The following is a 21,421-nucleotide window of genomic DNA, read 5'->3' on the forward strand; positions in this document are numbered from 1 at the left end:
TGATTTACAGAGAGCTTGGAATGGCATGGGGCCCCAGAAGCTACTCAATAAATGCTAAGTACTATCATTATTTCATCTACCAACATCCTGTGATTGGTCCTTTATGCAGAACCGTAAGGTACAGAGTTAATAAAACAACAACAACAACAACAAAGCAGTCAGAACACAGGGGTGCCCGGGTGGCTCAATCGGTTAAGTGACTGACTCTTGATTTCGGCTCAGACCATGATCTCGTGACCAGGGGATCGAGTCCCAGTCAGGCTCCATGCTCAGTGTGGAGTCTGCTGGGGATTGATTCTCTCTCTCTCCCTCTCTCTCTCTGCTCCTCCCTCACACACTCTGTGTCTCTCAAAATAAATAAGTAAACTAAAAAAAAAAAAAAAAAGCCAAAACACACAGAAGAAAATTGGACAAACAACCTAATGTATATGAAAGTCTCAAATTGGATGGGATAGACAATTTATGTATACATCAGCATAAAAAGTGTCAGAACAGGAAATAAGTACGAATAATTCTAATTAGAAAACAATTGATGAGCCACTACTATAAAGTATGTTTGGCAGTAAAGGGAAGGAAATCATAGCGAATGCTCTGAAAGGCTTTTCTCAAAACCTGCCTGCCAAGTGTGAACGCTTTAGCTGTGCTTCAGATGGTAGCTGTGAGTTCCTTCTTGTATGTCCTTTTAAATACTGAGGTCACAAAACTGAACATAATTTTCTTTTTTCAGATACAGAAATCTTTAAATCTCACTCTCTACCGCTGTAAATTTTGTTTAGAGAGGAGCAGAGTATCGGGTGTTTTCACTGGCCATCACTATCTTAATGTATTTGCTCAGCTCGTGCAATCTTGCGTCACAAGTCTGTGTAGGTACGCGTGCGTGCACACACACACACACACACACACACACACACGAAAGTTCCTTCCATGACAACCGAGAAGGAACAGATAAGCAAAATTTCTTCAGGTCATACTTCTGGAGGAGAAGCTCCACTACTTACAATACCACTCACCATAGGTGCCACCAACAGCTGACTGCTAGGTGACTACTGCGGAGCAGAAGAGGTGGTGGGAGGGAGGTGGGGGGAGGAGCTCAGCTGGCGTTTGCCCGACCTGCCAAGGTCCCTCAGGACATTTGCCACAGGCCGACTCCTGTCCTGCTGCCCACTGGGCTAAAGGTAACTATGAGACAAAATTCACACTTGACTTCCCAGGAGAAGCGGGTGGAGGATGGGCCAATGGGCAGCTGGGAGCACAGTCACCCCACTGCTCCACCCATGGGCAGGGACAGGCATCAGCCAGTGTCACTGCCAGTGCCAGATCTGAAAACAGACACTGTTTTCTTTCTGCCTGGCTTCCCAATGAGAAGAGACAATGGGCATATTTTTAAAAACCAGTGAAATAAACGATCAGATGCTGGGCGGCATGTCGAACCAACAGGCGACGGACCACGAAAGAAACAGATTGTCCGTGGTAGGGCCACAGCAGATTTATTCTAGAGGAACGCACAGGAGCGGAGCTGCTGCAGCTCGGGAGCACAGTGAACACACAACACACGAGGCCAGCCAGGGTGCGCGGGGGGGGGGGGGGGGGGGGGGGGGGCCGGGGGGCCTGGAGCCGGCGGCTGGGAGGACGGCGCCCACCACCCGGTCCAGGCTCTCGGCGGCGGAGCCAGCTGGTGGGGGACGTACGACACTGAGCCGGCGGTGTCGGCGGGGCGTGCTGAAGTGAGGGCTCCCTGAGCAAGGCCCGCACTCACGGAGACCGTGAGGATGAGCAGACAGATGGGAGTCGGGCCCGCTGGCAGCAGGCGGCCAGATTCCATACACAGCACAGCCAGCCTACGCTAAGCAACCCGACTGCGCCCTGTGCGGACCTGCCTGCCCCTCAAGTCACGCCCCCTGGCAGCCTTTTTCACGCCCACTGCGCCCCTGCGGCTGGAAAGGAATCTCCCACCCCTCGCAGACACACCCCTGCCCTTGGCTTTTCTCTCCCCGGGGTCCCTGAAGTCATTTCCATACAGCCCAGATCCTGTGAATCTGCAGGGGCTGTTCGACAGAATCCAGTCCTTGGAGGGGAACGTTAAATAATCCCCCCATAAACAAATACAGTCATAAGCTGGTGATTTTTTTTTCTATTTTAAGCATCAGCAGGAGCCAAGCTGTAGACAGCATTAGACGAAGAAAGAAAAATGTCTATTTCTAGAGATAAGTCTAGGAAAGAAACTTGAAGAAAAAAAAAAACACTTCAGAAAATTACTGATTTGGTAATCTTGCACCGTTGCAAGAACACTTTCTTAGATACTAATCTGTAATGCTAAGGGTTGAAACCCAGCTAAATTCTTACCTTTAGTGGGTGATAATGACAAGGTACAACAGTTTAATTCATGCCTCTCAGCTCGCAGCCAGGTGACAGACAAGCTGAAAACCAGCTTCACTTAATCAACTGGTTAATGCTGTCCACAGGAAAACTAGAGCCCATCCAATAAAGAACTAAGACAATCCTTTTAGATCCACGTGAAGAATGACTCTTAAACATGAATACAAAACATTCTAAATCTTCTTCCTTCTATGTAACTGCTATTAAGGAAAAGGCACTTCGCGTATTTAGAAATGCAGGCAGACCTCATTCAGAGAATATTAGCCACAATAAATAGCCCTTCAATGCTGCAGGTGAACATTAACACCACGCTTTAAGACAGCCCCCAACAGGTCTCTAAGAAGAATCAAGACGCACACTTGCCAACAGATGACTAAAACCCAGACAGACTGTACTTCTTATTCCAACGGTGTTCTAGTTGGAATATTTTTTTATTAAATTCTTTCAAAAGCAAATTTCCACATCACCCTCTCAGGAAGTTTACAGCCCAGGCAAGTAATAATGCTGCTATTTGCTAAGAATATGATTCAATCGGATTAAAGGCTTAAGCAGCCAGTATTTCTCAGTTGAGAACACACAAGACTATTGGCAGCTGGCTTCTCCCTTCCCCAACAGCTACACCTGCACACCCTTCCTCCCAGCACTTAGGAAAAGTGTGTTTGTTCATTTGGGTCCTTTGAATTTCCCAAAGAGCTGGAGTCTAAAACCACAGAACGACAGAGAACACAGCAATGGTTGGGGGAACATGGCACACATCCAGCGCAAAGAACCATTGTGAAGGATGCCTTTAAGTAGCCCTGTGCACAGGACAGGACACAGGACAGGATACACAGGACACGGTAGTAGAAGCTGGATTGCACGACTGTCAGGAAACAGAAGTCCTGGTATTTATCCACCCAAACTTTGGGAAGAAGAGCTGGCAACACAGCACTGATTTAGTGTTTCAGAAAGGCTTTCACATCCTGTAGCTCACCGGAACATCGCAATACAAAATGATCATGAGGAAACTGAGGCTGGAGACTTAAGAGGTTTCCCCAAGGTGTATCCCAAGACGGGGACACCAACTTGACCCTAAAGTCATGCTTTTTCCTCTACACGAACAAATTCCTAACCTCTGCGGGGCCGCTGATCCTCTCCACTGGGAACATGCACATACTTCTCTGCACATGCGGCTCACAAGTCCCCCGCAGCCCACTCCGGCTTAGAAACCGTGACAGCAGGTGGTTTCTAAAGGTCCTCAGCACTGACACTGCATGGCCTGATGAGAACCGGGCATCTGAACTCCCTTGTCTTACGTAACCACCAGGATTTGCCCCATCATCCTGGACTCTGAACATATGGGTCTAAGGCCACCCGGACACAAAGGTTTACCTCCTACCATTTTGTTTACACCACACAAAAGTGGTTTGGGGCCAGAGGTGACTCACAAGGGCATCATTCTCTAAGGACACAGGGACGCGCGCACACACACACACACACACACACACACCTCCTATGATTTTGCAGATTTATACTTACATCAGCATTTTATTTTCTTCATATTGTTTATAAACCCCCCCCCAAAAAATGGGTGACCGGGATGTTTCTCCCCTTCTAAAGTTCCTCAAGCTTTCATTCGGTTGAATAACAGCGGTTTGATGAAATACTTTGCTAGGAATGCAGCCTTGAAGCAAACCCACATAAATAGCACCCTTGCCCCAGCAGCAGCAAATGCAGAAATCCTGACATCTTTCCTTAAAAGCAGCGAGCCAAGCTGGCAACGCTGCCATTCCTTGCTCCACCTCCTGCCCTTGTACAATAGGCTATTTACAGAAGGCTGAAACTCCCCCTTTGTCCTGAGCTGGCTGGGCAGAGCTCAGCCTTGGGGAGGAACAAGAGAGCAGCAGCCAGACCGCGTGCTGTTCTTTCAGTGCCACTCCAAAACCCTTGGATTCGTGCTCCTTAACCCTGGCTGGCAATTTACCTAAAGCTAGATTTGCTTAAGCTGTCCCCTCCTGAACCAAAAGAGCAGTCGGGCTCTCCCCAAACAGGGATGCCGGCATCCACCAGTTAGAAAGGAAAACAGAGGTCTCTGTCCAAAGCCCATTCTATACCTGAATTCCTGACCACGTTTGCTGCCTTTGGATCATCTCCTCATCCTGAGCATGAGAAGGAGAGAGACCATCTGGGTAACTTCAGGATCCCACGCACGGTGGGCAAATACTTCCACAGGGAATTAATTACTCCCATCCACTGCCATGGGGTGTTTCTTCCCAACGAAGTACAGTGAACCTTAAACCCACATAATTTTCATTAAAGTGACTCTCTGGGATCACGAATTCAATTTCCAAGCAGATTTTAAAAGGAGAAATGAAGGAGAGGTGCTCTGCTTTTAGAAACCTGATTTACTGAAATATTCAAGTCAACTTGAAAATTCTTTACGACACCACTCTCTGTCCACGCCATCAAAGTCAGAAAGAGCAGGACACAAAGCGTTTAAAGGTAAGCAGGGGGATGCTTGGGTGGCTCAGTCGATTAAGCATCCGACTCTTGATTTCGGCTCAGGTCATGATCTCGTGGTTTGTGGGTTCGAGCCCCGTGTTCGGCTCAGTGCTGACAGCACAGAGCCTGCTTGCGATTTTCTCTCTCTCCTTCCCTCTCTGCCCCACCCCCACTCATGCGCGCACGTGCACGCTCTCTCTCTCTCTCTCTCTCTCAAAATAAAGAAATAAACTTAATAAAAAACTGTAAAGGTAAGCAGAAGGCGAGACTAATTTTCTAACCGGTAATATTAGGGCCATACCTCACCTGTTCATATTGGCCACCAAGCCATGACTCCCATATACGCCCCCAAGTAACGAGATTCCAAATACAATGTGCCCAACTTGAATGGATAAACTCGTAGGGCTTAGATGCAATGGTCAAAGTCTATCCCTAACAGCTTCTGTATTTATTAAATTACATATCTATTGAAGTCACGTGACAAAATAAATTACTTTAGAAATGTGTGCTCTTTCCCTACTTACATTTCCCTGATAGTTTATTAAAATTCTTTGAACACACTTCTTCACACAGGGTCTAAGGCATCCCTAGAGCCAGCCACTTTTGGAGCCACTTTTGCCTTCGTAAGGTCAAGCCTCCAGAAATAGCAACCCAGCTAGTGTTAAATTCCTTTGCTCAGGAAAAGTTGAATTCACTTAGTTGGCCTTTCTGAGAACGAGGCAGTTTCAGGAAAGGTGCCTTCTCTACCTGATGGTGTTCAAAAGGAAGTGACCAAGAGGACACCCCCACAAAATGAAAGCCTCAGTGACACATGATGACTACAAGAGGGTTGTCGGAAAATCCCCACCCTCTCTTGGGTGCAGGTGCATTACTTAACATTCAAATGTGGGTGCAAACCGTGAAAAACTGGCAGACCCCATTCGTGAGGCTTGGAAATCAAAAACGTAACACAAATATACACACAAAACAGTGCAAAACGAGGTGGCAGTAAGTGCACAAGAAATTCTGAGAGACGGCACACGCTCTCAAGGATTGCTGCATGCAGAAAGCAAAAGTGAGCCGGTCCTCGCAGGATGAGGGAGGCCCAAGAACGTGAGCTCCACTTCGGGCTCTGGGGATAGGACAGGACGGCCAGAAGCAACTCCCCACCTCAGCTCTAGGATTTTTGGCCAGGTAATCTGGAACAAGTGACAGGATTCCACTAGGTAGGAGAAAGGAAGGAAAAATCAGCTTGAAATTGCGCTTTCTTTAAGAGCCACCGTTTGCTAAGCACTTGCTGTGTATCAGGCACCGTGCTGAGTAATCAGACACATGACGAAAATGTCATCCTCCTAACGGTCCTTACTGTACGGAGTCCTCATTAGCTTCGACTCAAAGACAGGAGACTGCGTAGGAGAAGTCAGGTGTCCTGCCTCAGCCCCACACAAGAACAAGACCAGAGGCCAGGACCGAAGGCAAAGCCTATGGACCATAAGAGGCAGGCCTGTCACCGAGGCACACGGTGGTTCAAATGCAGACGAAGGTGCAAGGCGATGAAGAGGATGCCAAGAAGCTGGGACAGACAGAGCTTTAAAAAGCCAGGATCTGAATCCCAATGTCCACCAAGCGATGGAGGGATACACACGAAATGTGGCCTGTGCAGGCGATGGAATATCCCTCCGCCTTAAAAAAGAAAAAAAAAAAAAAAAAGGAGATTCTGATACAGGCCATAAGCTGGATGAACCTACAAAACGTTATATGTGTTCCAGGGACTTCGATGAGGCAAATTCAAAGAGACAGAAATGGAAGCTACAGGAGTGGAGGGTGGGAGGGGAAAGGGGAGTTATTGCTTCACAGGTACACACTTTGTGTTGGGGATGATGAAAAATTCTGGAACTCGGTAACGGTGACAGTTACACAATATCGATAATGTAATGAATGCCAATGAACTGTATGCTTAAAGTGGCTAAAATGGTAAATTTTATGTTATGCCTACTTTACGATAAGGCATTTTTAATCGCTAAAAAACAAAACAAAACAAAACAGTATTTAGTAACTCAGTGGATATAAGTGGGAAAAAAGAGTCGGAGTCGGAGGGCTGGGTTTTTGAGCCCGGGAGATTGACCGGTGGAACAATGAGGAGCAAAGCGGTGGGGGAGGCTGGAAGACGGTTTGTAGGCAGGTTCCCAGGGTCCTGGAAGCCTCCTTGTGCGAGTGGACTGGCCCATCCTCTCCCCACGCGTCTCTGGGAGAGCTCCCCTCCGGTTCCCTGCCTCAACAAGGCTGGGAGGGCCAGTATCCCAGGGTGGAGCTCTGGCCCATTCCAAGAGTCTACCAGAAAGTCTCCCCATGCCTCCAGGCCCACGCTGCATTCTCCAACCTTGGGGTCTCCTTCCCTTACGGCCTCCTCCCAAGCCCTGTCTTAATAACATGTCCAAACCGACCCAAATAGTTCAGTTGCTCTAATAAATCCTTACGTGACCTCCTCAGTCAGAATATGTTATCTGTAGCCCTTGCGTGACCCTTAGCATCTCCTATTTTATACTTATGTTGAGCGTCTGCTTCTCTTACATAGATGCTTCTCTCTCCTGGGGCCAGGGCCCCTTCCCATCTGTCTTCATAGGCCCCTGATGCTGGATATACTGCCTTGCCCAGAACAGGTGCTTCATGAACAGTTACGGAGTTAGGAACGACCCTCTGTGATTCTGACCAGTTTTCTGCTACAGGCCCCAGGAGGGTGTATTTATAGAACAGTGATTCTCCAAAGAGCAAGGAGGTATTTGAAACATTTCTAAACTTTAGCATTCTCCCTGTACACCCCATGCTGCTGCTGCTGCTGCTGCTGCTGCTGCTGCTGCTGCTGCGAGCCATTGTGCTAGAAAGGAGTAAGCAGCACCTCCTAGGTGATGTGGAGGGGAAAAGAAAAAGCTTGCAAGACACTGATTTAAAGGCTACATAAAAATACTCCCTTGCCCCTTGTTGTGATGAGCACTGGGTGTTTTATGTAAGTGATCAGTTACTACATTCTACTCCTGAAGTCAGTAATGATAACTAAAAAAAAGCAAAACTCTCTTGCCCATCTTCCCATGATGTTTTTCATTTCTCAAACTGTTACACTTCTACATAATGTCACCTCAAGGTCATCTAAGGGCAAGGATCCTCTTTCTCCTTAGCAGATGTGTAGACAAATATTCAGACAGGAGACTGTGGATTACTTTTTGAAAGATCAAGGTTGCCCACAAGAAGGGGAAGAGGGTAAACAAATACCTCTCTTGAGTAGAAGTGCAAATGCCAGAAGGAGGGCTTGAGTCCAGAGCTTGATACCCGGCTGGCCACCAACGTCTAGAAGTGACTATTCTATGACAGAAAAGAGAATCCTCTAAACCAGAGAAGCATCCCAGGAGCTAGAGAGCAATGGTGCGACTGCGGTGAGGAGAGCCCTCAGAGACTCCCCGAACACCGAGCACGAGCACGAGCACCGGGTGGGTGGCCATTTGAGCGGTAAGGGATGCTGCAAATATGACTTGCCCAGCATTCTCCGGAGGGCGGGGGGTGGGGGGGAGCCATCTGGTTCTCCTCCCTTCTCTCTTCAGCATAGACACGAAGACCTGCCATGTCCAGCCAATTGGGGAAGTGATAATTCTAGTTTGGACATGCCCAGCGAAGACATCCAGGTTATGTGAGTGGCATGGATTCACGAGGGAAAGTTTCTATTGAAAAAAAAAAAAAAACTCTTAAGAGAAGCAAGATGTTTCCGTTGGCCTTCAAACACTGTTAACACTGTTAAGTGAGTTCTCAGAAGTCACTTAGACGAGGCAGGGACATTTCTTGGTAACGGTCGGAGAAGGGGCAGGCTTGGGCAAAATGGGTGACCTCAGCCAGTCAGCCTCACTTCAGCTAATGGAGACAAGACCAGTTTGCTAGGTTGACCCAACCCTTCTGAAGAGGGTTCTGTGGGCCCGGCCCCCCACCTGTCAACTCACCAAGTGAATCCAACAAGGCATGTTATCTCAGCTGACATCTGGCCCAGGAAGGGCCCTAATTATGTCTGTAGGACTGTGTATTAGAGAACACGACACCATGGTCCGGGGGGTACGGCCCATTATGTACAGCCTATTATGACCATAGCTAGAGAAGGAAATAAAATTCCTGTTGCCACGAAAATAATCCACAACAGACTCTCCATCTTCCCGGCCTCTGGGAAACCACAAAGCAAGGCAGGAAGCAGGAGGCTCCTCTTCCTGGGAGGTGGAGAAGAACTTAATAGTTAAGAGGACGAATGTCCTTTTACAATAGCCAGAGCCAGACCCCGTGAGGCAGGAACTCCTGTCCACTCAGGGCGCTGGAAATGGGGAGTAGGGTCCCTCTGTTTGAGAAACCGCACACAGAGAGGGTACCTAAGTCCTAGGGTCCCTCCGGATGTTTTGTCCCAGACTAGTCACTTTTAGGAGTGAATACGGAAGGAGACAAAACAGGAAGAGTAGGAGGTAGGCTCAGACGTAACAATCTGGTTGTTTCAGGTCCCGGCGGTGCCCCTGATGGGCAACAAAAATCTTGAGCTAGCTTCGTCGCTGCCTGTGTGGGCCTCCGTGGGGATAAAGAAAGGACGGGAATAGAGGAAATGTGTGCCCCCTTCAATCACTGACACCATGGAGCATTTCCAAGACAAGGCCAGAGAAGGCAAAAGATGGTGACACACCCCTGACGTTCAGAACTGAACAACAGGATTCCACCACCACCCAGAAACTCCAGATGACAGCACGACACAGAGAAAAAATAACTGTTAGAAACTGCCAATTCTAGGGGCGCCTGGGTGGCTCAGTCGGTTAAGCAACCGACTCTTGATTTCGGTTCAGGTCATGATCTCATGGTTTGTGAGTTCGAGCCCCGTCCGGCTCTGTGCTGACAGTGAGGAGCCTGCTGGGGATTCTCTGTCTCTCTCCTTCTCTCTCTGTCACTCCTCCCTCCCCTCAAAATAAATAAATAAATAAATAAATAAATAAATAAATAAATAAATAAAATTAAGGAAAAAAAACTGTTAATTCTATGCTGTGGCATTTGGGTATTTATGATTTTATTATTCTACTATGTACTTTGCTGTTATTATTTTTTTATTATTTTTTTTTTATTTCTCAAGATAAAGAAGATATAACTAGGTCAATTCAGTTCATTTCCTCTTGTATTTATGTATTTCCCACCTGCTGCATAAACGGCCTCGGGCGGCAACCTGTCCTTCTAGGAGAGCGACAGATGGGGTGGAAGCCCTGCCCAGAAAGTCCATCCCTAGGCTCCCACCGTCCGTGTTGGGCCCTGACCAGCTATGTGGGCACTTCCACGTAAGGGCACCTTTGAGAAAGGTTCCACTGCTAATGAACAAAATCACAGGGAAAAAAACCCCACTTTCCCTCTCTCCCAAACAGAAGTCGAACAGCATTTGCGGTGTTTCCTCTGCCTTCAACGAGTTTAGGGTATCAGTGAACAAACACACCTGCGAGAAAGAGTTAACCTAACTATCTAGACGAAAAGTGAAGAAGTAAGTGGTGGAGGGCTTCGGGAGGGAGAGAACACTATGGATGAACCAGAGTGCGATGGGAGGGCCGGCTAGAGAGCCAGGTGGAAGCAGCCAGAGGCAGGTGGTGGGGGTGAAATGCCCTGAGACCCAGCTCGTGCCGGCCGGTGCTGGGGCAGGGGCGGCTGGCAGTTAGAACGACAGAGCCACAAACCAGGGTGGAGGATGCCCTGCCTCCACCCGGGCTAAGCAGCCGTTAGCTGCAGGAGCTTGTCCCCGTGCAGCGGGGTGTAGTTTGCTGAGCGTCCCATGTCCCCGCCAGGGTGAGGCCTGGTGCAGGAGACAGCGAAGAACAAGTCCCAGTCCTTGCTCGCAGAGGTCACCACGATCAGATAGCAGTGACCTGGATAAGAAGGCTGAAAGGACACAAGGTTGGGTAGAGTTACTTACACCTCTTAAAATAGATCGAGGTTTCAGAGGGACTGACAAACTAGTGGACCGGCTTAGCGGCACAGGGTTAAGTGGGAGATAGAACATAGACAGACCTCTACCCAGAGAGGAAGGCCGGCCACTCACACATGGGGACGCTTTTGAGGGTTTACAGATTTCAGCGTGGGACTGTTGTGTCCCTAAACAGCAGAGATGAAGGGAGCCCACCAAATATGCTTAGGCTGTGGGCCTCCTCAAGACAGAACAGAGCCTTTGAAAGAGGCTGGGACCCCGTTCTGACTTTTCGATTTCATCAGCTCTGGGGAAGACGTTGGTGGTGTCGGGGGAAGCAGCATGTGAAATAGAGAGAGAGTTGCAGGATTAAGCCCACTGCAGGAGGAGGGAAAAGGGCGGGGCTGGAATAACTCCAAGGGTGCGGGGAACCATGGGAAGAGTGGGTGGCCCGCAGGAGGCTGAAAACCTAACAAATCCAACAAGTTGCAGAGGACTGTAGAGTAACGACCTGGCGTTTAAAAGAAGGAAAGGAAGACAAAGAGATGGTCTCATCTGGCTGTTACCTACTTGGAACATGTGACACTAGCTTGGGGTCTACTTTCCCCGTACGTTTTGTTTATATTTTATTATGAAAATGTCCACATGGATTTAAAAGTACATAGAATAGGAAAACAAACCCCCATATGCCCATGACCCTAGCTTCGGCTTTCCCAGGATCAACACTTTGCTAATATTGTCTCATTTTACACCCATTAAAAAAAAAAACAAAAAAACAATTTTAAAGCAAATCCCAAACATCTTACTATTCAGGTGACACTTCTGAGGCCCATTCGGCGCTATGATCCTGCAGTTTGGGGAACGATTTGCGGGGAGTAAAACTGACTAGCACATCCACATGCTGCTTCCTGCTAAGTGACTAAACGTTCAACAAAGAAAGCCAACCTAAATATTGACTAGAGGTGCTACACCCAGCATGATATTTGATTGTCACACAAAGAAAGGTCTATCTGTTCAATCTGAGATTTACAGAGCACTCCATATCAAACATTGCTCCCATCTCAGGAGACACAGTAGTGAATAAATCAGAAAATAAAATAAAATCTTTGTCCTGACTTTAAGGCTTCTGCGTTTTCAAGCTTTGGGTCCAAAGTCAAAATATACTCTGGATTTAACACGACTCTCCTGAAGTCCAAGACCACTTTTAAAAAATTTTTAAATTTATTTCTTTAAGTTCAAGTTAGTTAACATACAGTGTCATATTGGTTTCAGTAGAACCCAGGGATTCATCACTTACAACACCCAGTGCTCATCCCAACAAGTGCCCTCCTTAACGTCTGTCACCCATTTAGCCCATGCCCCCCCACGTACCTCCCCTCCGGCAACCCTCAGGTTTGTTCTCTGTATTTAAGACTCCCTTATGGTTTGCCTCCCTGTCTGTTTTTATCTTATTTTTCCTTCCCTCCCCCTATGTTCATCTGTTGTGTTTCTTAAGTTCCACATATGAGTGAAATCATACGACGTTTGTCTTTCTCCGGCTGACTTATTTCACTTAGCATAACACACTATAGTTCCATCCATGTTGTTGCAAATGGCAAGATTTCATTCTTTTTGATCACCGAGTAGTATTCCACTGCATATGTACACCACATCTTCTATATCCATTAGTCCATCGATGGGCATTTGGGCTCTTCAAATGACATACTGGATAAAGGGTTAGTATCCAAAAGTCTATAAAGAACTTAGCAAACTCAACATCCAAAAACCAAATAATCCAGTGAAGAAATGGGCAGAAGACATAACTAGACACTTTTCCAAAGACATCCAGATGGCTAACAGACACATGAAAATATGCTCTACGTTATCAGGAAATACAAATCACCACCACAATAAGATACCACCTCACTTCGAGACCAATTTGACATCAATCACAACCTAGTTTCGCAAAGGAGTTTCGATTCCCCCTTAACTGAAAAACTGAGTTCTCTTGCTCTTTTTTTTTTTTTTTCCAAGTGGCATTCAGAGGTATCTTGCCATGCTGTTGGTAGAGAAGGAGTTAATTTTCCGGTTCTCTGAGCTTTTTATAATGCATCCAAACTAATCAATAAATGCCTCTTAATATGTAACTACATTTATAAACTCTAGACATTTGCAAATATTTTCTGAACATTATAAAATACACATATATGAATTTAAGCTAAAAAATGAGTATCTGTAGTAGTTCTAATATACCTACCCTGCACCCTGGATGGCCTACCTCCACCACGGGGCACATGGGCCCAATTTTGGGACGACTGAGCAGTTCTTGCAGCTTCTCTGGGCACCTGCCTGGCTAGAGTCTCTGTCAGTTCTTGACTCTGGGAGGCAACAAATAAAAGTGCTAATTGCAGGGGTGCCTGGGTGGCTTAGTCAGTTAAGTGTCTGAGTCTTGCGATTGGCTCAGGTCCTGATCTCACAGTTCGTGAGATCGAGCCCTGGGTCGGACTCCACGCTGAGCATGGAGCCTGCCTGGGATTCTCTCTCCCTCTCTCTCTGCCCCTCTCCCCCTCGTTCTCTCTGTCTCTCTCAAAATAAATAAATAAACATTAAAAACAAGTGCTAACTGGAGCACCCCCCCCCCCCCGAAAAGCTTGCTGCCGCTAGGGGGCAGTGTAACAGTGCTTGCACACAGACTTTCCGTCTAAGAGGGAGACAGAGGTAATCAACAACTCCGTGAGGGAAAGGAGTTGGAGCGGGCAGGACACTGGCAGTGAAGTCACCTGGCCCAAGCCTGAGAGCCCGAGGGGGCTGGGCCAGCTACTCTGGAGGAAGGAGAATCAAGGTCGCAGGGCCACGGCAGCCCAAAGCTTCAGCCCCTGCCTCACGGGCCAGGGATGTTCAGTCTGCTACACTTTAGAGGGGTGCCAGCCTCAATGGCGCTCATCTCTGATTCCTGTCCGAAGAGGGCAGCACAGGCTGGCTCTGTCTTCACAGTCTAGCCTGTCTCTGGGCTCTCAGCCACACCTCTCTGAATCTCGGTTCCGTCCTCCCATGAGGTGGTTGGTTGGACTGCTTGGCAGGCAAGTTCCCTGCCAGCCCCACATTCTGGGGCACCTTGGAAGCGTGCCTGAGGAACAATGCGGGTAATTGTCCTACAGAAGGAACAAACAGCTATTTGACCATTTCACTAGTAGCACAGAAACAAGGTATGATTTTAAGGAGGAATACCAGGTAAATGAAGACGACGGTACAGTTATGTAAGATTATCTAGAACTTGACACTGATCTGCTTCCCTTCCACATCCCGCAAAGCCTACTTACAACCACCTGCTGTTGAAACCTCTCTGAAAGTACCCTGAAAGAGACACCACGGCTGTACTCCTAAACACTAAGTTCAACCCAACGAAAGCACAGGCTTGGTCTAGTGATTTTCGATACCTTGATCTTTGCTGAAAGATCTCAGTTTTGCGCAGCATCATAATTTACAAATTTGGAACACTGAAATGTATATTCTTGTCAGCGATCCCCTTCTACAGGACACCTGACTGTCTGAATGTCTCCTGGTCTCAACTGGACATCAGACAACATTAAGTGCTTGCTAGCAGTTAAGGTGCCACGTTAAATGCTGCTGAAAACATGCAAAAGATAATGATTAGGTCTCCTACATGCCCAGAGCTTAGAATGCGGCTGGGGAGTCTATATGAGGAAGCAAGATATGCTCACATGAAAAGGCAAATGAAGGAGAGAGGGGGGTGCTATTCATAACACGAATAACCAGTACAGCCAGGTATCAACCGATCCAGAAAGAAGTAGGCCACTGCCCCAGAATGGGTTCAGGAGATCCTTGGATGGACCAGGCACCAACCCTTCAGAATCTGAATTAGGGGTGGGGGCACTTGGAGTAGCAGCTATTCCTAACCAATATGGGAGAATTTCAGCATTTTAACCACCACTGCAGCTGCTGGCGCATCTCAGCCAGCTGAACGTTAGCCTAGGGTTCCAGTGAGGGATCCAGAGTCTCTGAGGAGCAGGTCCACGAGGAAGGAGGCTGGAATAAGGAATGTCATTGCAGACAGGCCACAGTAAATGCACAGGGTCCATGAGGCCCTTCTAGGACATGGGAAGGCCACTCAGGCCAAAGAGAGAGCTCACGGATAGAATCTTGGGATGCAGAGACCTTGGTGCAATCCCGTGCTCCCAGAGTCTGCTTTCCAAAAGTCCCGGGATGTGGGTGGTTTGGGACAGGCACAGGAAACAGCAGGTTGGAACCAGACTCTAGAAGCTCCCAAGAGCCAAGCTAAATAAAGACTTGGGACCTTATAGAGGGAGCCCTGGAAGGCTTCTGGGCAGAGGAGGGACTCAATCAGAGAGTTATTCATTAAGGAAAGTCATCATTCTCTCCCTCTTTTTTCAACGAGGGGTCTCTACTGTCTCAACCAGAGAGGTGACAGGCTATGGTTTGGGCAGTGACGTTGAGGAAAAATTGGTGTATGTTGTGCAATACTGTACAGAGTAAGTGAAGATAGGTCGACTGCAGGGCACAAAACAAGAAGTACACTGAGATCTGGTCATTCTCCGAACAGGCCCGGGGCCCAGGAACAAACTCCACTGGGTATCATGGCCAGAGGGGAACACAGGTTGTGTAACCTGGGCTAAATCACCCATGACCTGCACAACGATTACTGTGTCTGCAAGGGAGCAAGTTATGCTATTTCGATGTTCAGGGAGCCTGAGATATTTAGAAGTGCCGCAGACAAAGGTGACTCAGGAAGCAAGTATATATGTGGGAGCTGGGGTTCCCGCCCCTGCCCCCTGCAACCACAGCAGCCCTGCTTTTATTCCGTACCTTGGGGTTCTGCCTAAAACTGTACTAGAAAAAAGGCACCCATATCCAGTAGGCGATATAACACTGTGCCTCCAAACCCTGAAAACTCACAATTCTGTTCTCTTGTCTCTAACATGCTGAGAAAGTCTATTTTTGGTAAAAGTAACCCGAGATGCACAGCAGGAAGCAAACCTACGTGCCATGGTGAGACCAATCTCTTACTTAAGTGAGTGGCTCGACCATCTCTGCCGAGCGTGGGTCCCTGTTCCCAGCCACACCCTCTCTTCCTGCCACACACTTGATGCATTACCCGTGCACCTCGACGGTTCACCAGTCTTAATGCGACCAAGGGCAGGCAAAGCCTTTAACTCTTTAATTCTCTAGAAAGTCATAGCTCTGGACCAGGTGATCTTGTCACTCACTGAAGCAAGCTGAATCAAAATTTGTTGTCATTTCAGCGCTCTGGTGGTACAGGACAGAGTGTAAAAATGAGGCCAGGAGATATCAAGGAACAACGACACGGAAAAAGAACCACTTCTGTCCTGTCTTGCCACTAGCTAGGTAACCTGGAACTTTGCTGACCCTCCTGGGCTAAGAACCTTTCAAGCTCTAGGGAGGCAGTTGAGCCAACCAATTAGGAGCTCAGGCCCCGAAGTCTGACTTGCGTAGGTTCAAATCCTGGTTTGGGCAACTTCATTCCTGCCCTTATTCTTTTATCTTTTGTAAAGCAGGGATAATAGCAGGACCTACCTTGCAGGGAGGATTAACTGAATTCACACGATATCAGAAGCACTGAGAACAGCGCCTTGGACTGTTGGCTGTTATCACCTTTCACGTCCTGAGCCTGCCCCTGCTGGGCTGTGGCCACTGCCTCAGTCAGCTCACAGACCCTGCTTTGTAGCTGACGGCTGAGCCCTGAGGGAGAAACTAGTCTCTGTAGCAACCTTCTCTTTACTCTGGTTATTTAAAGAATAAACAGTGTTCGAGGTATTTGGGCCTTAGATATACGCACATTTCTCTCACAACCAACCTGAGGGGAAAGTACCAATTTCTTCCTCCGCCACAACTGTGCAAAGGGACAGATAATACATTTATCAGAAGTCCTTCCAGAAAGAGGAAATGGTATAAATGTCAATCCACGTTTCCTCCTTTGATGCCCTCATTTTTTCCACTTATCTTTCCAGACCATGAAATCGACAGCTTTGGACTAGAACACATGAACCCAAAAGTTCATTAAAACCATTCACTAACAAAAATAATTTTCAAATCATTGCCAGTGTCAACAGTTTTAAAGCAGAACACGCCTTAATTTTTCCAAAAGATACATTAAACACAAAAGAGGCTTGGCAAACCGTTCTGACGCAGTTGTTCTTAAATATCCAACAGTAGGAGAAGGGTAAGTAAATTGGAACATATCCCTTACACCACATTATGCAGCCATTCTCAAAACTTAGTTTTGGAGGAGAAGGTAACAACATGGAAGAATGCTCACAATATAACTTAGGTGATTAAAATTAAACTATCAGGAGAGCCTAGGTGGCTCAGTCAGTTAAGCGTTGGACTGTGGCTCACGTCATGATCTGGTTTGTGAGTTTGAGCCCCGCGTCAGGCTCTGTGCTGACAGCTCGGAGCCTGGAGCCTGCTTCAGATTCTGTCTCCCTCGCTCTCTGCCCCTCCCCCAATCGTGCTCTGTCTCTCTCTGTCTTTCAAAAAAAAAAATGTTAAAAAAATTTTTTTAAAAACATTAAGAAATTTTTTAAATCATCAAAATTTTTATCTTCAATTAAAACTATATGCTTAAAGTACAAAAAAAAGTTGTTTAGAAAAACACTAAAAGGAAATACACAAAAAGGTTAATAGCATCTATTCTCTTGAAGACCTTTTTTTATAGTTCCCAAATTTTCTAGAAGCAGAGGTTCGTGCTATAATGTAAAAAGTATATAATATACAATATTCCTATGTTAATATAATTCTTATAAAAGTATATATTCCTATTATAAATACTTTCACATTTACATGCTAAACTTTTTATAATTTTATATTTTATATACATATACATACACACACATATGTAGGTTTTCTGAGGCAAATGGTTTTGAATTAGGTGTTAGATAGCTTTCAAATTTCATTTAAAACTTGAAAAATCCTCATAAAGAGAATTAGCCCAGGTACCGACACAGAGCCACCAGTTTTGAAATCTTAGATTTTTTTTGTGCCTCCAGCCAAATGCATTCTTCTAGGCAGGCAGCACAGGGGAAGAGAGCACTCACCTACACCTAAGCTTTCGTCCAAAGAATGTGCCCTCCCTGCAAGCCAGCCATGTTTCAAGAAAGGCTCCATATTTCATTCTGTCCTCGGAATTGCACAAAAGTTACAACAAACCAAATTCCATATTGTCTACAACTCAGCCAAGAACTTCTAAACGTCAGGATGTAAAGAAAAAGCAGAGAAAGTAACATACCACCGATTACACAATAGCTTCCTCTTGTCAATTTTTTCAAATTATGTATCACTTTGGGCTCACACAAACTAGAAATTCCTGTTGAGCTGTCATCTGGGCATTTTCGGTAAGGAATTGGAGATAAAAGGACAATCTTGGAGTTGCAGCCACAAACACTGGTAAATTGCCTCCACTTTCTAGCTTGTGCGCTTTCCAAACGTGTTTCTGTAAAAGCTCTCAGAGCCCCTTCAAGTACTACAATGTTGAAAATTAAATCTAACCACGTGCAGCTTCAGCTCAGCTCTGTTCAAGGAGACTTTGTCTCTAGGCATGAGTGCCAAAGACAAATGATCCTGATGGGTTTGTCTGACCGCCAAGTTGGACTGACCACCTGCAGTAAACACTGTGCATCTACAGTCTACCTCCTGACGAAGAACCTGCCTGCGAGAGAGAAAGGCTTGGATCCCAAGATTTCAAGTAAGGCCACAGGATACCAATAGCTTGGAGCTGCCTTAAAGGAAGTTCCTCTGTATTTTTTAACACAAGAGTCTATCCCATTGCATCATCCAAACAATACTGTTCATAAAACGTTATTAATGGATTCTAACTTAACAGTATTTGGATACGAAAGTCGGTATGTGCAGAAGAATAATGAACTCATGCTTTATGAGGCAAACCTGCCCAATACATTCAGCAACTGCCCTTAAAAATTATACATATTCATCTCGGGTTATGGAATCTCAACATCTAGAAATTACTAGTATTCTTATAGTCTTGCTCTTTCCAGAAAAGTGAAACTTGAAGGGAGAGAGGAGAAATCCCCAGCTGTGATGACAGAACAACCTGGTCTTTCCCCAGCCCCTCCTCTGAACACAACCATTTTCCACAAGCCAGCTAACATCAAAAACGAAAGACATAGTAAGGCCTGTGGCATGTGAGCATGCTTTCAGTTATTTCAAACTTTATCTGAAAGAGAGGTAGCTAGGAAAATACCTCTATGATATAAACCGAAACCTGTCCCAACCTGCACTTGTCACAATTAGCTATCTCTTAAACACCCCAAGTGAAAAAGCCCAGAGATCTCTTTTGAGTCAGGCTGCCTGCAATAATAATGAAAATATTGCCAAAATATGCATAACAGAGCCAGGAAGGAAATAAGTCAAAATGCTTATAATTGTGAGGGAAGGGTGATTAAAAAAAAAAAAAAAGTTTTTTTCTGTTCACAGTAAATGCATAAAACAGAGGTCTATAATATGCCTACACTATTTGAAGGGAGGAAGGGAGGTATGAGGTTGGCTACTTTTGAAGATTTTTTTCCTAGTCCTAGAATCTTAGCTCATGAAAGACTTTCGTTTAACGCAGACCTTTCACAACTAAGGAGTCAAGTTTCAGACTGGGAAGGGATTCTCCCAGTTGAGTGAAGGCAAGAAAGAACATCTCATCTCAGAAGACCGGCTCCATGCTGATGGGAAGCAAGATTTCCTTTAAAAGTTCCACCTCCTCAAGTCCACTAATGTGCCCATTGAACCTGCCATGGCCACTTGAAAATGCAGAATCAACCAGAAACTTTCGATTGACTTTTTGTTTGTGTTAAGCAAATAACTGTTTACACCGAGATAAACACAGGTGAAATTTGTGTCAGACACTATGACATTTCATGTTCTTCTCATGCTAAGCAAAGACGAAAAATAAAAGAAAGGGTACTGACAGTCGGGGGGCACTTTGGATGCTCCTGTATCAAGAAGATGCTCAGAACTGTTAACTTTAAATGGCAAACAGCACATCTACAATGGTCTTAATTAAGCTCCATCACCTTGTAAGTAGGTGGGGTGGGGAAGGGATCTGCGATTGTAAATACACACTGATAAGTGTCGGTCTCTAGGTTCTAGTCCACGTGACCATTCAAGTCCTTTACCACCACTTTCCCAGGCTACAAGACGATAGATATCATCGCTGCTTCCTAATTTCAAAAAACACCAGGCTTCTTACATCAGTGACTCCAACACGGCTATGGGCACTCCTCCAGAGACACCGCGAGAATTTCTCCTTTTAGCAACCGGCTTTTGAGGCTGCATTCGACCCTCCTACAAGCGCTCCGCGCAGGGGCCACCATCACGCCGAGGTAGCAGGACGTTCCGGCTCCGACGCTTTCAGGCGCGGTCCGAATGCGCCTCAAAAACCCTGTCACGGGGACAGGCGCCCCGGCCCCGCTGGACCATCCCTCGCATCTGAAGCTCGGGGTCCGGCTTCCGGGACGGGCGGGTCCCCGCCGTCACACAAACCAGAGGCCGGTCCCGCGGCGCGCGTCACCCGGACCCCGCCGTGCACCAGCCCCCGCGCCCGCGCAGCCCGCGGGAAACGGCGGCCGGGCATCCCCGGCTCAGGCACAGGAAGCGGCGGCGAGCTCTGGCGGCCCGAAGGCCTCCGCTGCCGGGAGAAGGGGAACCGAGGGCAGAGGCCGGAAAAGCGGAACGTCCCCGGGAGTCGAGGGGCGGCTCACGCGTCTCCGCCGCGGCCGTCGCCTCCCGGGCTCGGGCCGGCGGAGCAGCCTCAGCCCAGCGCCTCCGCCGAGACCACCGGCGCCGCAGCCGGGAAAAACGCGGCTCCCGGCGGCAAAAGCACTCACCTCCTCGGCTGGCCGGGCCGCTACGCCGCCGGCTGTCACCTCAGCCCACTGCCTGCCCAGCGCCGACTCCGGATGCTATTTAAGGGCGCCGCCGTAGTCGCTGCGCCCTGGCTGCGCCCCAGCCTCAGCCGCCGCGGAGCCAAGCTGCTGCGAGTGCGCCAGCCGCTCCCGCCCCGCTGGCTCCGCCCCGGCCCCAGGCCCCGCCTCCGCTCTCAAGCCCCGCCCCCGACGCGCGCCCATCTCCCGTCTGGGTGCGCGCGTGCCGGGCTGCCTGCTGGCGGGTGCAGGGAGGCGGCGAGCAAACTCAGGAAGAGTCGCTTCTCCTGCCTTCGATTTCATAGCGAATCTGTGGAAGGGCAAAGGGTATATTGTAGAGCTTCAACCTAGAAGCCCGGCCAGCCCTGGGGTCCCGTTGCCATGAGGACCGGCAGACGCCCTTTGTCATTTTCCTCCCCCAATTGCCTGCCTTGCTGACTTCTAGGCGGGCAAGGATTAATGCGGGAGCAGGGGCGGGGGCGGGATCCTGGTGACCAGAGGGCTTCCTTTGCCTTTTTTTTTTTTTTTTTCTTGTCATCCACATGCACGACCCCTTTTAGCCCGATTTCACCACGGTTTTCACATGGAGTTTCGCCATAGTCTTTGGCTGGGAACACTCTTGTCTGGACTTCTGCAATGCCCTGGTCGTGAAGCAACGTTGAACAAATCAAACCGGGTATAGTGAGAGCAGAATGCAGGCTTGATATTGCTCAAGGGCACTATTCACCTG

The 21,421-nt window shown here is 47.6% G+C and overlaps 1 protein-coding gene across 5 annotated transcripts in view; it reads right to left on the reverse strand.

The window, feature by feature from the left end:
• The window catches only part of ACSL1 (acyl-CoA synthetase long chain family member 1), a 71,484-nt gene extending 50,677 nt beyond the window's left edge, over window positions 1-20,807 (reverse strand). The window contains exon 1 of one of the 5 annotated variants that reach the window (XM_027077112.2): window positions 20,656-20,807. The gene's annotated coding sequence lies outside the window, so the exon portion shown is untranslated. Of the gene's footprint in view, window positions 1-3,894; window positions 4,081-18,050; window positions 18,271-20,018; window positions 20,575-20,655 lie in introns of those variants that run through there. The other 4 variants (XM_027077108.2, XM_027077110.2, XM_027077111.2 and 1 more) reach the window with 4 other exon arrangements.
• Between the last annotated feature and the right edge of the window lie 614 nt (window positions 20,808-21,421).

This window comes from Acinonyx jubatus, chromosome B1 (genome assembly GCF_027475565.1).
Source record: "Acinonyx jubatus isolate Ajub_Pintada_27869175 chromosome B1, VMU_Ajub_asm_v1.0, whole genome shotgun sequence".
In the NCBI taxonomy this organism is placed as follows: domain Eukaryota; kingdom Metazoa; phylum Chordata; class Mammalia; order Carnivora; family Felidae; genus Acinonyx; species Acinonyx jubatus.